This window comes from Onychostruthus taczanowskii, unplaced genomic scaffold, assembly GCF_017590055.1.
Source record: "Onychostruthus taczanowskii isolate IOZ18803 unplaced genomic scaffold, ASM1759005v1 scaffold44, whole genome shotgun sequence".
Lineage (NCBI taxonomy): Eukaryota > Metazoa > Chordata > Aves > Passeriformes > Passeridae > Onychostruthus > Onychostruthus taczanowskii.
The window spans coordinates 6,326,620-6,338,166 of record NW_024501903.1 but is presented as its reverse complement, the minus strand read 5'-3'; positions in this window follow the sequence as shown (position 1 = coordinate 6,338,166).

The window sequence follows — 11,547 nt, the reverse complement described above, 5'->3', positions numbered from 1 at the left end:
AATGAAAAAAAAAAATTCCTCAAGCTGACCTTATACTGTGGGACCTATGAGGTTTATGTGCCTGTAAAATTCATCCTACTTGGCAACGTAAGGTGTATGTTTGGGCTCAAAGTTCTTTTCCAACCTAAATGATTCTATGACTGTGCCTCTGTCACTAAATGCTCTGTTACTATATAGGCACTGCAGACAAGAGCTATGTCTCTCTCCCTGGAGAGCCAGGGACAGAGACATAGCTCTTTATGTGCTCTTTCTAAAGCCTTCCATTTTTCTCACAGAATTTTGGAATAAGAAAGCAAGGTCTCTAGTTTTAAAAATAAAAATTCACATCCACAATTAATCTGCATAGATATAGATGTATGGATACATATACGTATAATGAGCTGGCTTTTTTGAGAGTAATTTTCAAGTTGTCTTGGATGCTGTGTCATCCTTTAATACCTGTGTTAAACATTCTTTAACTCCTACAGTGATCTGTATCAAATACCTTAAGCTTCCTGCCTCAGTTTCCTCCTCTGTAAAACAGGGATCTATGTACACACCTACCTCACAGCACTCCCTGAAAGTTACTGTTGGCACTGTGCTTTTGGGATACATGTTCTACAAATGCCAAGCTTTGATACTGCTCAGAACGAAATATGAGTGCCCCCTAGCATAAATACATGGTGCTGTAAAGCCTTAGTGCTATAAATTTATCAAAGTCTTGCCTGTGCTGCAAAAATTAGCTTCAATTATTCCACCTCAGTTAAGCTGGTCGAGGTTATAAAGCAACGTGTGACTGCATGGGCTGATCAGACTGGCTGCAGATGGTCTGCAAAAGGAAACTCTGGCTGCACAGATGTCATGGCACTAGTTTAATAATCTCAGAAACAAAGCTGCAATTCAGAGCTAGTGCCACATCAGTTATTTCAAATATAAAGCATCATTTAAATCAAGTCATATGGGCACATTGTTAAGGATAACAATTCACATCCTGAGCCAACACTGTGGAGAATACAAGGAACTAGATATTTCAGATAGCTTCTAAAGGGCTAATTTTTCATGAGTTGAGCCCCATACTTCACTTATGAATCTGTGGGTGTCAGTTGAAGCAGAGGAAATTGCCATTTCATCCAAAAATGCTTTTATGCTCAACTCGCAACAAACCCAGCAGTTCCTAATGTGTTTTGCTTATCTTCCTATCACCTTTATTTGGTGGCTTCTAGCAATACACACTAAGTATAATGGGAAATTCCACAAGACTTTGAGACTATGGCTAAAGATCTGGTATAACAGTAATTAAAACAACCCTGCATAAATAAAACACTTAAATGACATATAGCGATATTTTTGTTCCACACTCTTGTATAAACCAGCTTTAAAGTATGGCTCATTATCTGTTCCATAATGTTTCTGTCATGTCAGATTCCACTGCAGTCACTTCTTGGGCAGATTTTCCACCTCTGGTAGATGGAGGACAGAGTGTGGCCAACTGTTAGACTAAGGACTATACAAGATATAAGTTCTAAAGTCATACATATCTACACCATGAGAATTAGAAGAATATCACAAAGAATCAGGCCTCCTTAGGAGGTTACATAATTACATATGTTAATTTTTATTTATACTAAAGTGATAAAAATCTGTCAAGTCTTTTTCTATAACACAATAAATGTGTGAATGCAACATGAAGGCCTGAACAGAGCCTTTTTAGAGGAGGTTGTTGTTGTTGTAGGCAGGCCAGAATAAAAGCTTTAATTTAGAATTAATGAGCTCAGTTTGTGCCAATACCCTTTCAGGAAATGTAAAGTTTAGTTATACTGTGTCAGTCCCTAACATCTTGGATTTCCTTAGGTTTTTGATGCACTCTGAGCTATGTCCTCTTTGCTGGTCACCAGGGACCAGGCATCTTAATCACACGTCCATTTCAAAATTAAACATTTTCCCTTTCTGTTTGCAATAAGTAATGAACGGTGAGTCTCTATTGCCTTGCAAATGGGCAAAGGTACTGCAAAGTGGAATTAAAATTAATTTTCATTCTAGCTCTCCAAATATGCCCCTCTGGATATCACAGCACCTCAAACCACAGGTTGATGAGCAAGGGAGGTGCTGGACATGAAAGATCACCCCAAAACACTCAAAGAGAACAGTGGTTGAACAATTTCACCCCCAGACATCATCTGCAACAGCAGTAATGACAGAATGTCTTTCATTTTCTGTACTGGAGCTTCATACAAAAAAACCCCTCATGACCCTAAATACTTTGGACAGCATAGACATATTGGTGACAGGAAAATGGATGGAGTGAAAGATAATTATTCAGTTATTTCAAAAAGACCATAACTTATTTGACCATGTTCATCTTTCAAGAGAAAGACATTTGGAAATCTGAAAATTGGGTTTTGTTATTCCTACACACCTTTTTTTTTAGTTAATGTATTTTCAATATTTTTTCTATTCAGGAATAGCTGTTCCAACAGTACTTTATGCATTCAGCTTAAATTGTTGTACTCTTTTTAATTTTTTTTCTGTTTTAAGCTACCTGATTCTATAAAATGGAGAGGGTGGGAGAGAGGGAAGGAAAATGTGCACCTTTAAACAGCAATGTTGTTTTACTTCTTGAAACACCTTTTGTAGCTGGATGAAGTGAAACTGGTAAACAGATGTGAGAAATGAATTTAGTGTCAATTGTCGGGAAACAGTCAATCAAAATATCTTTTACTGCACCGATATTTATGCATGTGACCGCAGGTTCTATTGTAATAAAAGATGGTATTTCTGACAAAACATGGAATATGAGTAATTTGTGAAATTCATTCATTAATCAAAATAGGCACATACAAGTAACCATAAGTTAATTCAGCTTTCCTCATATGTAGCCAATTTATGACATATATAAAAGTCCATTTTAATAATTTAATTTAAACTGCTTACTTTCTGTACAACTTCTCTTTTAAACCATCCAGGTAAATGTTTGACTTTGGTTAAAGGGTTACCTATCTGAGACAGAAACCTTCCGCCTTTTCTCCCTATTTTATATCCAATTCCAGATGCAACTTTTATGGTTCCAGCTCTTCAAAGAATCTCAGTTCAAAGTTTGATTTTACAGGCAAATTTTTGGCTTACAAACAGATGCATCATCAATTTGGAGGCTCATTAGTAACCACAGGCTCAGTTCTTGAAAGTCTGACTGGGTCAAAAATGGCCTAAATATGTAAAATGGGCACCTGCATGTCTAGGAGATGGTAAGTTCATTTTTCTTCGGCTGTGAGGACAAGCTGGTGCCTCTTCTTCAGCTTTGAGGACAAGCTGTTACCCGCAGCAGTGTTACACACTTGACTTTAAATGATTCCTTAGAAATATTAGATTGTATTATTAATTAAAAAAAAAAAGAGGAGATTGCATGCAATGTGGGTCTAGTATTTATTTTACAGTTTTCAGCTTTTCTGCCACAAAAGCAAAAGTATTAACATTCTGGTTTCATTTATTTTTTCAATGATGAACCTGACACTCTCACTCCCCGTGGCTGAGGGTGCTACAAGACCCTCAGCAAGTCCCCAGTACTTGGTGGCACAGTTGCTATACTGACTACATCTCTCAACAAGGAAATATATTTGACTGCGCTATTTGGGAATGTTAATTTCCTGAAAATGATCCCCTTTACAGTTGCAGCACATCAGATGCCTTATTAAGAGTGGAACCTCTTAATGTTTCAAATTCAGCAATAATAGTTTACAAATATGAGATATTAAACTGAGAAAAGCCACAGCACACTACTCCAAGGAGTGGAAGCTAAGAAAATGAAAATTTCCCTGTAGGCTCCTCTGCAGGTCAACAACAGAAAGTTCTTCTAGTCTGGTATTTGCCTAGTTTCTTCCAGGAAATAAGCTTTCTATTAAGCTACAGCAGCTCAATTCCACAGCAACTGGTACTAGTTGCACCTGGCATCTACAGAGTTTATGTAGTTTTGAAAGTTGTGATTTCAGAAATAGCATCTTTATTAAAGGTTTAAAAGTCAGTGGTGCCTAACCAGTGGTACATAGAGGTTAATTTGCTGTACCATGCAAATTCCATACAAATCTATCCATGTATCTTCTGTTTCCATGAATCCATGTGTTTAGTCTTCACAAATCATGCAAGGAAAGGGTCACAGGAAGATGTTCCTTTAACAATCATGCTTCAGCCACATCCAAAATCCTGCAAAGGAGAAGAACATAATGACTGAGGAAGCAAGGAATAGCAAGCAACCAGGGTCAGAGTGAACAGAAACATCTGGGACTCATCCAGGACCAATTCAAGAAGCATTGATGCTTGACAACTTCCTCAGCAAGTTTTATGAAAATCTGATACAGCATGAAGTTTTTATGACTTAGAGGTATATGAATTTTCTAGGGCGCAAATGGCTGCTTTCACCTTGTGCCTTGTGTGACTTGAATTTTGCTTCTTTACTGGCTGCCTTGCCAAAGACATCTAGTTTATTTCAGGAATTTTCTCTCTTTGGCCTTTGGTGCCATCTTGTCTCCTTGACTTGACACTTGGTGAGGAGCTTTTATCAGAGTCATTGAGACTGTTACTTTTTAGTTTCTGTCAGGTTTCTGTTTTTTAATTTATTTAAATGCCAGGTATGCTCAAAGGACACATAGCCTCATACTAGCTACTGTGAAGAAAATTAATTCTATCCCAGGCAAAACCAGAATGGAGGTGCATCCAGATCACAGAGACCAAGAAAATTGGTGTTGCTTATTCTGGAGAAGAGAAGGCTCTAAGGTGACTTTTTAGTGGCCTGTCAGCACCTAAAGAGGGTTACAAGAAAGCTGGAGAAGGACTTTTTACAAGGAAGTGTAGTGACAATACAAGAGGCAATGACTTCAAACTGAAAAAGAGCAGGTTTACATAGCTATTAGGAAGAAATTCTTTACTGTGAGGACGGTGAGCCACTGGCGAAGGTTGACTAGAGAAGCTGTGAACACCCCATCCCTAAAAGTGTCCCAGACCAGGTTCACCTGCACGTGGTGAAGGACTGGAACAAGATGTCTTGAAGGTCCCTTCCAACCCAAAGCATTCTATGTTTCTCTGATCCTGTGATTCTATATTCCATACCATGTGACCTCTCGCTCAGCAATGAACTAGCGAGAAGGTTACTGGTGTGGGGGGTCACTGCTCCATGACTTTCTTGGCATTGATTGATTGGTGGTGAGAAATTGTTTTCATTTCTACCACTTGTTTTTTTAACTTTTATTTCACTCTGTTATTTTCTCTTTCTTTCATTACAAGTTATTGTCGTTGTTGTTGATCTGGAGGCACCAATGAGTTAGGAAAACAGAGGCAATAAGGGCAATAAAGCAAAAAACCTCAACATTGTGGGGTTTTTAACCTTTGCTTAATAGTAATGTCAGACTGTTTGCTGGGTATATGCTCACACATGGAGAAATTGTTGTGTAACATTTTTTTATGTCCACACAATAAGGATTAATGTTAGAGTCTGATCAAAATTTTTATTTTGCACCAGTGGTTCTGGATAACTACCCAAAAGTGATTTATCATTATGTCTCAACTTGTCTTTTCAATTTCAGTCTATCAGAAAAGATTCACTGCCTGGGAAAGATGACAAAATTGAGACGCCCTCAACATATAGTCACAGTGGAACGGAAAGAGGAGGAATTCTGTGAGCAGCCTTGCTGATGAAATTGAGAAAGGAGCTGAGCTGAGAGGAAAGGGAGCCAGTCTCTAGAGATGGTTACCCCAAATAGATTATAAAAGGTCTTTACTTCAGTTAGTTCAGACTGTAACAAATCCAGCCAGCAGAAAGCCTTCAGGGAAAGTGATGAGTGGGATTGCATGAGATTAATGAAAACTACACAAATTGAGCAAATTGGCAGAAGTAGGGGTAAGAGTCTGCCCTTTCATAGGTCTCATAGTTATTAACATTAAGAATCTGACATTACAGTAGATGCCTTTGATGTTCTAAGGTCTCCAAGGCCAAGAATTATGCTTCCTCCTCCTGTATCTATCTCTATCCAAGTGCAGACATTAGACTAATGGAAAAAAGTGAAATGCTCTGTCCAAAAGAGGCTTAGAATCAAAACACTCAGAAAGATATAGATAGTGATTGGAAATATAGCAAACTCTATGACCAGCATAATAAAACAATATGAATATTTATCATGTTCACTAGACCTAATTCTCCATCTTCCCATTTTATATGCCTCTTCCTGCAGTGTTTATTAATCTGGCTGTCTGTATACATATAAATGGCAATCATTTTAGGGTTTCCACCTCAATAAGCTCATGTGCACTGTTTGCTTGGGTCACCCTCCATCGTCACACCCTTAGCTACAGTTTGGTGTGGGAATGAAGAGCAGCATACCTGGAAACACCAGGTCAAACTGCCTGTCTTGGGGCAGCTGGGGGCTTGCAATGTTGTGGCAAATTGTCTCTGCTGGAGCTCACATTCTCTGCTTGGTCAAGGGAAATACAAGCCCCAGGCACTGCTTTGGGTTCCTGCCAAGTGGAGACAAGGGCTGCAGCCACATAGCCTTAGCCCAAGTATGCAGTTGAAGAGGATATAAGTCCTATCTCCTGATAAAGCCAGCACATGGGAATGGGTCCAACCTGACACACAAAGCAGCAGTCAGGCTTCCTACAAAGCCTCACATGATCTTTGATAGCACAGCTCCACACAACTCGAAATGCAGATTTACCCACCACTGATTGAACTCTTTAAGGAAAGCAAGATCTAAAATTCCATGTAAACACTTAGTGGATGACAAAGCTTAATATCCAGCCTTGTGGTCTTCAAAATGTGGAGGCAGCTGCCAGCCCTGAGGTGTCCAGCTCTGCAGCGCCTCAGCTCCTGGCAGCAGCAGTGCTCCAGCTGCCTCAGCTCTGCCTCCTGGCATGTCCATGGATGCCCCTGTGCTGACAGGACTGAGCAGTTTAGTACCCAACTAATGCTCAGTTTTCCTCCCCAACACAGTTCTTTTTCTCACTGATCCGCTCACTGCTCTCTTCTCCCCTCCCCTCCTGTTGTAGGGGCAGTGAGCAAGTGGCTGTGTGGTGTTTGGCTGCTGGCTGGGGCTGAACCAAGACATCCTTGTGGCTTTATAAAAAGGAGAAAAAGCACAGGATCTTATGTCTCCCATTCCTGGCCTGCTGCAATAACCAACACTGTACAAATGCACATGGCCAAAGGTTTACTGTTTCCTAATAAATCCTGAACTGCAAGATGTAGGGTGAAAGCTTCATCACAGGTTTTATGAACCTCATACCTCAGGTCAAGAATCCCATGGCCCGGTGATCTGGTACTTCTTGCTGTGGAAGTACAGCTAAGAATCAAGCTTAAGATTGAGAGGTACAAGGTCTCTAAAATCCATGAAATATAGTCTGTGGTTTTATAAATGCTGTCTCTTTTAATTTTTATATATGGCCTCTGTGTGTTTATGCATCTTAAGTAAACTTTCAATAGAAATGAAATAGCTTCAATTTGCATTTCTGTAAAGCCAAGTTTGATTTAAGAGATACAAAAACTCTAAGTACATCTGGATGCACATTGGTCCTCTGCTCTGAAAGCAATAAAATCATTTGTGATATAATCTACCATCTAATAAAGAAATTAAGGAGGACAAAAAAAATTTAAAAATATTAACAGGGAGAAATTAATTTTGAAATATTCCTTGAGTGTTAATGAAGGTATAAGGGATAATCTTGCAATGGAGATTAATAAAAGGATAGTCTTAAACACTATTAATACTCTTAAGTATTACTTAAGTAATACTTAAGTATTAAGTAAATAATTGGAAATCAGAACAAGTACATATGTCAAATGGATGGGACTATCAGCAAGAACATGGTGGAGCCATTTGTTGAGGTGATTAAAGAAAGAACATGGAATATAGGAAATAACATGATGAATTTTTTTTAAATTACACGGGGAAGAAAAACAACATCTCAAACTTACAAGGGAAACAAGAAGGGATTGTAGCTCTTCTTATGACTCTTTGAACAAACTTGCATCAGAAATACCACATTTTCCCAGGCAGATGACATTTATAAGAGGGGAAATTATTGTGTCGTACATTTGTGCAAATGGCACCAAAAATCATAGACTCAAAAACCATGTCTCAGATGTGTATATGCTCGTTGTCCACAGAATGGATACACATGATGCATCTGGTTCCAAGAACTGAAGTAAAAATAGACTGAATTCTGGAACTGAGGAAGCCCTGCAGGGTCCCCTGAGCTGTTGGTGGGTGTGTTATTGTTATACAAGGGAGACACAGAAAATACAAAATCATCAACAATGTTTTTCAAGTATTCAAAGGTCATGAGGAAAAAATGTGCTCAAATACAAGCCTGCTGGTTTCAGATTTGTAAGATTTTTATTAAAAAAATATACACCCTTCTTTTCTGATTTCTTAACACTGAAGACTTCATACAATTTTTTTGCTTCCAGCTTTTCTCATCAAACAAAATCTGGAATATCTTTTTTCTGAAAAAGGCAATGAAAATTCCCACAGACCCATATGATTCCAGAAACTGGAGGCCCAGCAAAAGCATTGCCACTAACTTGTGTTAATTAGTGGCTTTCGGTGACTGTCCAAATTCAACTGCCATTTCTGAAAACATTGGCTTTAGTACAACATACTGTACTATACATATATATATATATATATGTATACTTATATATAATTTGCAGTAGTAATACTCTGTATATACGTAGTATGCACTTGTGGTATTATCTGTATAGCTTGCTTAGTACAAATATAGCCAATTTGTATGCAACTGTGGTTGTAGGGATGCTAAATTTCCTAAGAGAAAGCTCCTGCCAGAAAACCTGCTCTGTCCCTAACTTTCCATAGCTTCTTTCGTTGCTCTGGGATCCTCCAGGGGCTCCAACCTGCACCTCCATGGGCTGCAGGGGCACAGCTGCCTCCCCATGGTCTGCACCAGGGGCTGCAGGGGAATCTGTGCTCTGGTGCCTGGAGCACCTCCTGCCCCTCCTTCTGCACTCACCTTGGTGCCTGCAGTTGTTCCTCTCACATGTTCTCACTCCTCTCTCCCAGCTTCTGTGCAGAATTTTATCCCTTTCCTCAAATATCTTATTACAGAGGCATCACTAACATCGTTATGGGTCCAGTTTTGGCCAGTTGTGTGTCCACCTTGGCAGCAGCTGGAACTGGGTGTGTGTGTGTGACATGGGGGCAGCTTGTGGTGTCTTCTCACAAAAGAGGGTCCCCTCAGACAGACCTATAAAGTCAGAAAACTAGGACAGATCCAGGAAATGGAAAGCAGATGGCTCAGTGGAAGGTGGTGTTTTACATCATAACTCGCTGATTAAAGTATCTTCATAAAATATAAGAAAGGATAGCTCATTGTAGTCTCTTGAGAAGTACCAGTCTTAGCATGCTGCAGAAAGAGTGATTCTTCCCTGTTTCTTGGCGCCAGTTATACAAAAGCTATAGGCTGAAGATCAGTGAAAACCACCCTCTCAGATTAAGTCTCAAGTGTATCTTTCTTTCCTAGGTAAGGAAGATAGAAATACCAAGGGGAAACATTCAGCAGCTGAGCTGCTGAAGTGCACCCATCATTCAGCACATGAACCAATTCTGTAAGAATTACCCAGTAAGGCATTTAAATATCCATTTCCCAGAGGCCACACTTCAAACCAACAGCTGAATTGCTTTTTCACACCTTTTCTTGTGCCCATTTTTTGCAGTGACACACATGCACCAGTGAAAGAAATTTTCACTAAAACCTGAGGTGGTCTGGCAGCCACAGAAATCATTGCCATTGATTGAGTCATTAGGTTAAGATTTCAGTCATTAATAGGAAATCTTCTCATTTTCTTGTAGCAATGACAACAAAAATAAGCTCTAACAAAAAAAGAATCTCAGGGCAGCAAGGCAGAGAAGACTTCATCTGCATTCAGAGACCAGAAAAACTAGAGGGAGCAGAATCTACTGAAGAACCACAAGCAGCTTTAGGTGTTCTTGAGATAAGAATAGTTAGCAGCTGAGGCAATATCAAGGACTTGCACTTTTCTTAGTCTCCCTCTGTTGCTTTTTTGATAGTTAGTGAAAATCGGGCTCTGGACCCTTAGTCTGAGTCCTGATGGACCTTTTTATGTTATGCAGTAAGTGAAATGAAGACAGCCGAAATATTTTGGTGTTGGGGGATAACAAGCCTTCAACCAATAGGAATCCAGGGTAATTGGGCACCAACTTTTTGGCCTTCAGAGATAATGAGGTACTGTGTGTTAGGAAAATTGTTCTCCACTAACCCTTTGGAGTTTGTTAGTTTGACAATCTAAGTATTTATATTGTAATTCTTAGCATGATGTAAAATACTCCTATGCATAACATGTTGTGGTGGGTTGACACTGGCTGACTGCCAGGTGCTCACCAACCCACTCTATCACTCCTCAGCTGCATGGCGTGGGGGAGAAAATACGACAGAAAATCTCAGTGATCAAGATAAGGGCAGGAACATCACCCAGAAGTTACTGTCACAAGCAAAACAGGAAGTTAATTATAATTGGGGAAGCTATATTTATTGCCAGTTAATACTAAATTAGGATAGTGGTAAGTAAGAAAAAAATCTTAAAAAACTTTCTGCCCACCTTCTCTCTTCTTCCCAGGCTCAACTTCACTTTAAAAATTTTTACTTTCTCCCCTCAAGCAGTGCAGGGGGATGGGGATTGGAATTTGCAGTCAGTTCATAACACTTCATGTCTGCCACTCCCAGCTCTTCCAAAGATGCCAATATCTACGCTGAGCTTCTTTCCTTTTCTGCCTTTGGACTATGGAGAACAAGACATCCAAGAGAAGGATGCATTGTTTAGGTATCTGTCTTAGGAAGACAGGAACCGTCTTTAGATATGATTTGACACTGGATGTGGCAGAAACACATGACCAGTACAGATACCTGGCTGACCTATAGCAAAAATTTGGGTGAGATACATTACCAAGTGTTCTAGTAAGTCTGCCTACAACAAATAAAACTGAAACCTAGAAAAGTCTAATTGAAAAAAGGTAAGGAGTGTGCCATAAATATGGAAAATCAGATAACATGTAACAATTCTCTTTCTTCTAATAATCCTGAAGTTAACAGTAACTCCTGTAAGGAAATTTTAATTTTATATCTATATTTAATATTTTGAAAATGTCTTGGTTTTTGTCAGGAACTATAGCTTTTCTGAGGAAAATGAGTTTAGATTTCTCTTTTCTTGTCCATATATTCTTAGTTTCCTTTGTTATTTGAAATGGTTTGTCTTCCCTGCATCTTCTTTGATGCCCTTTTGCAAGACAAAGTGAGACATCAGTTTATGTTTGTTTTTTTTTTTTGTTTTTTTTTTTTTAATTAGGAGTCAATTCTTTGTTTATTTTATCTTTCATCAAAGACAGTAGCAGGTAATGAAGATGATGTTTTCCTTTCCAGCTGAGATTTTACCCAATTTCAGCCAATATTCATGCTGCAACAAATAGACCCCTCCAGGTCATTTTGTAGAAGATGTACTGCCATTTCTAAATGATTTTCATAACTCATTTTTGAGGTTTCAGCTAATTATCTATA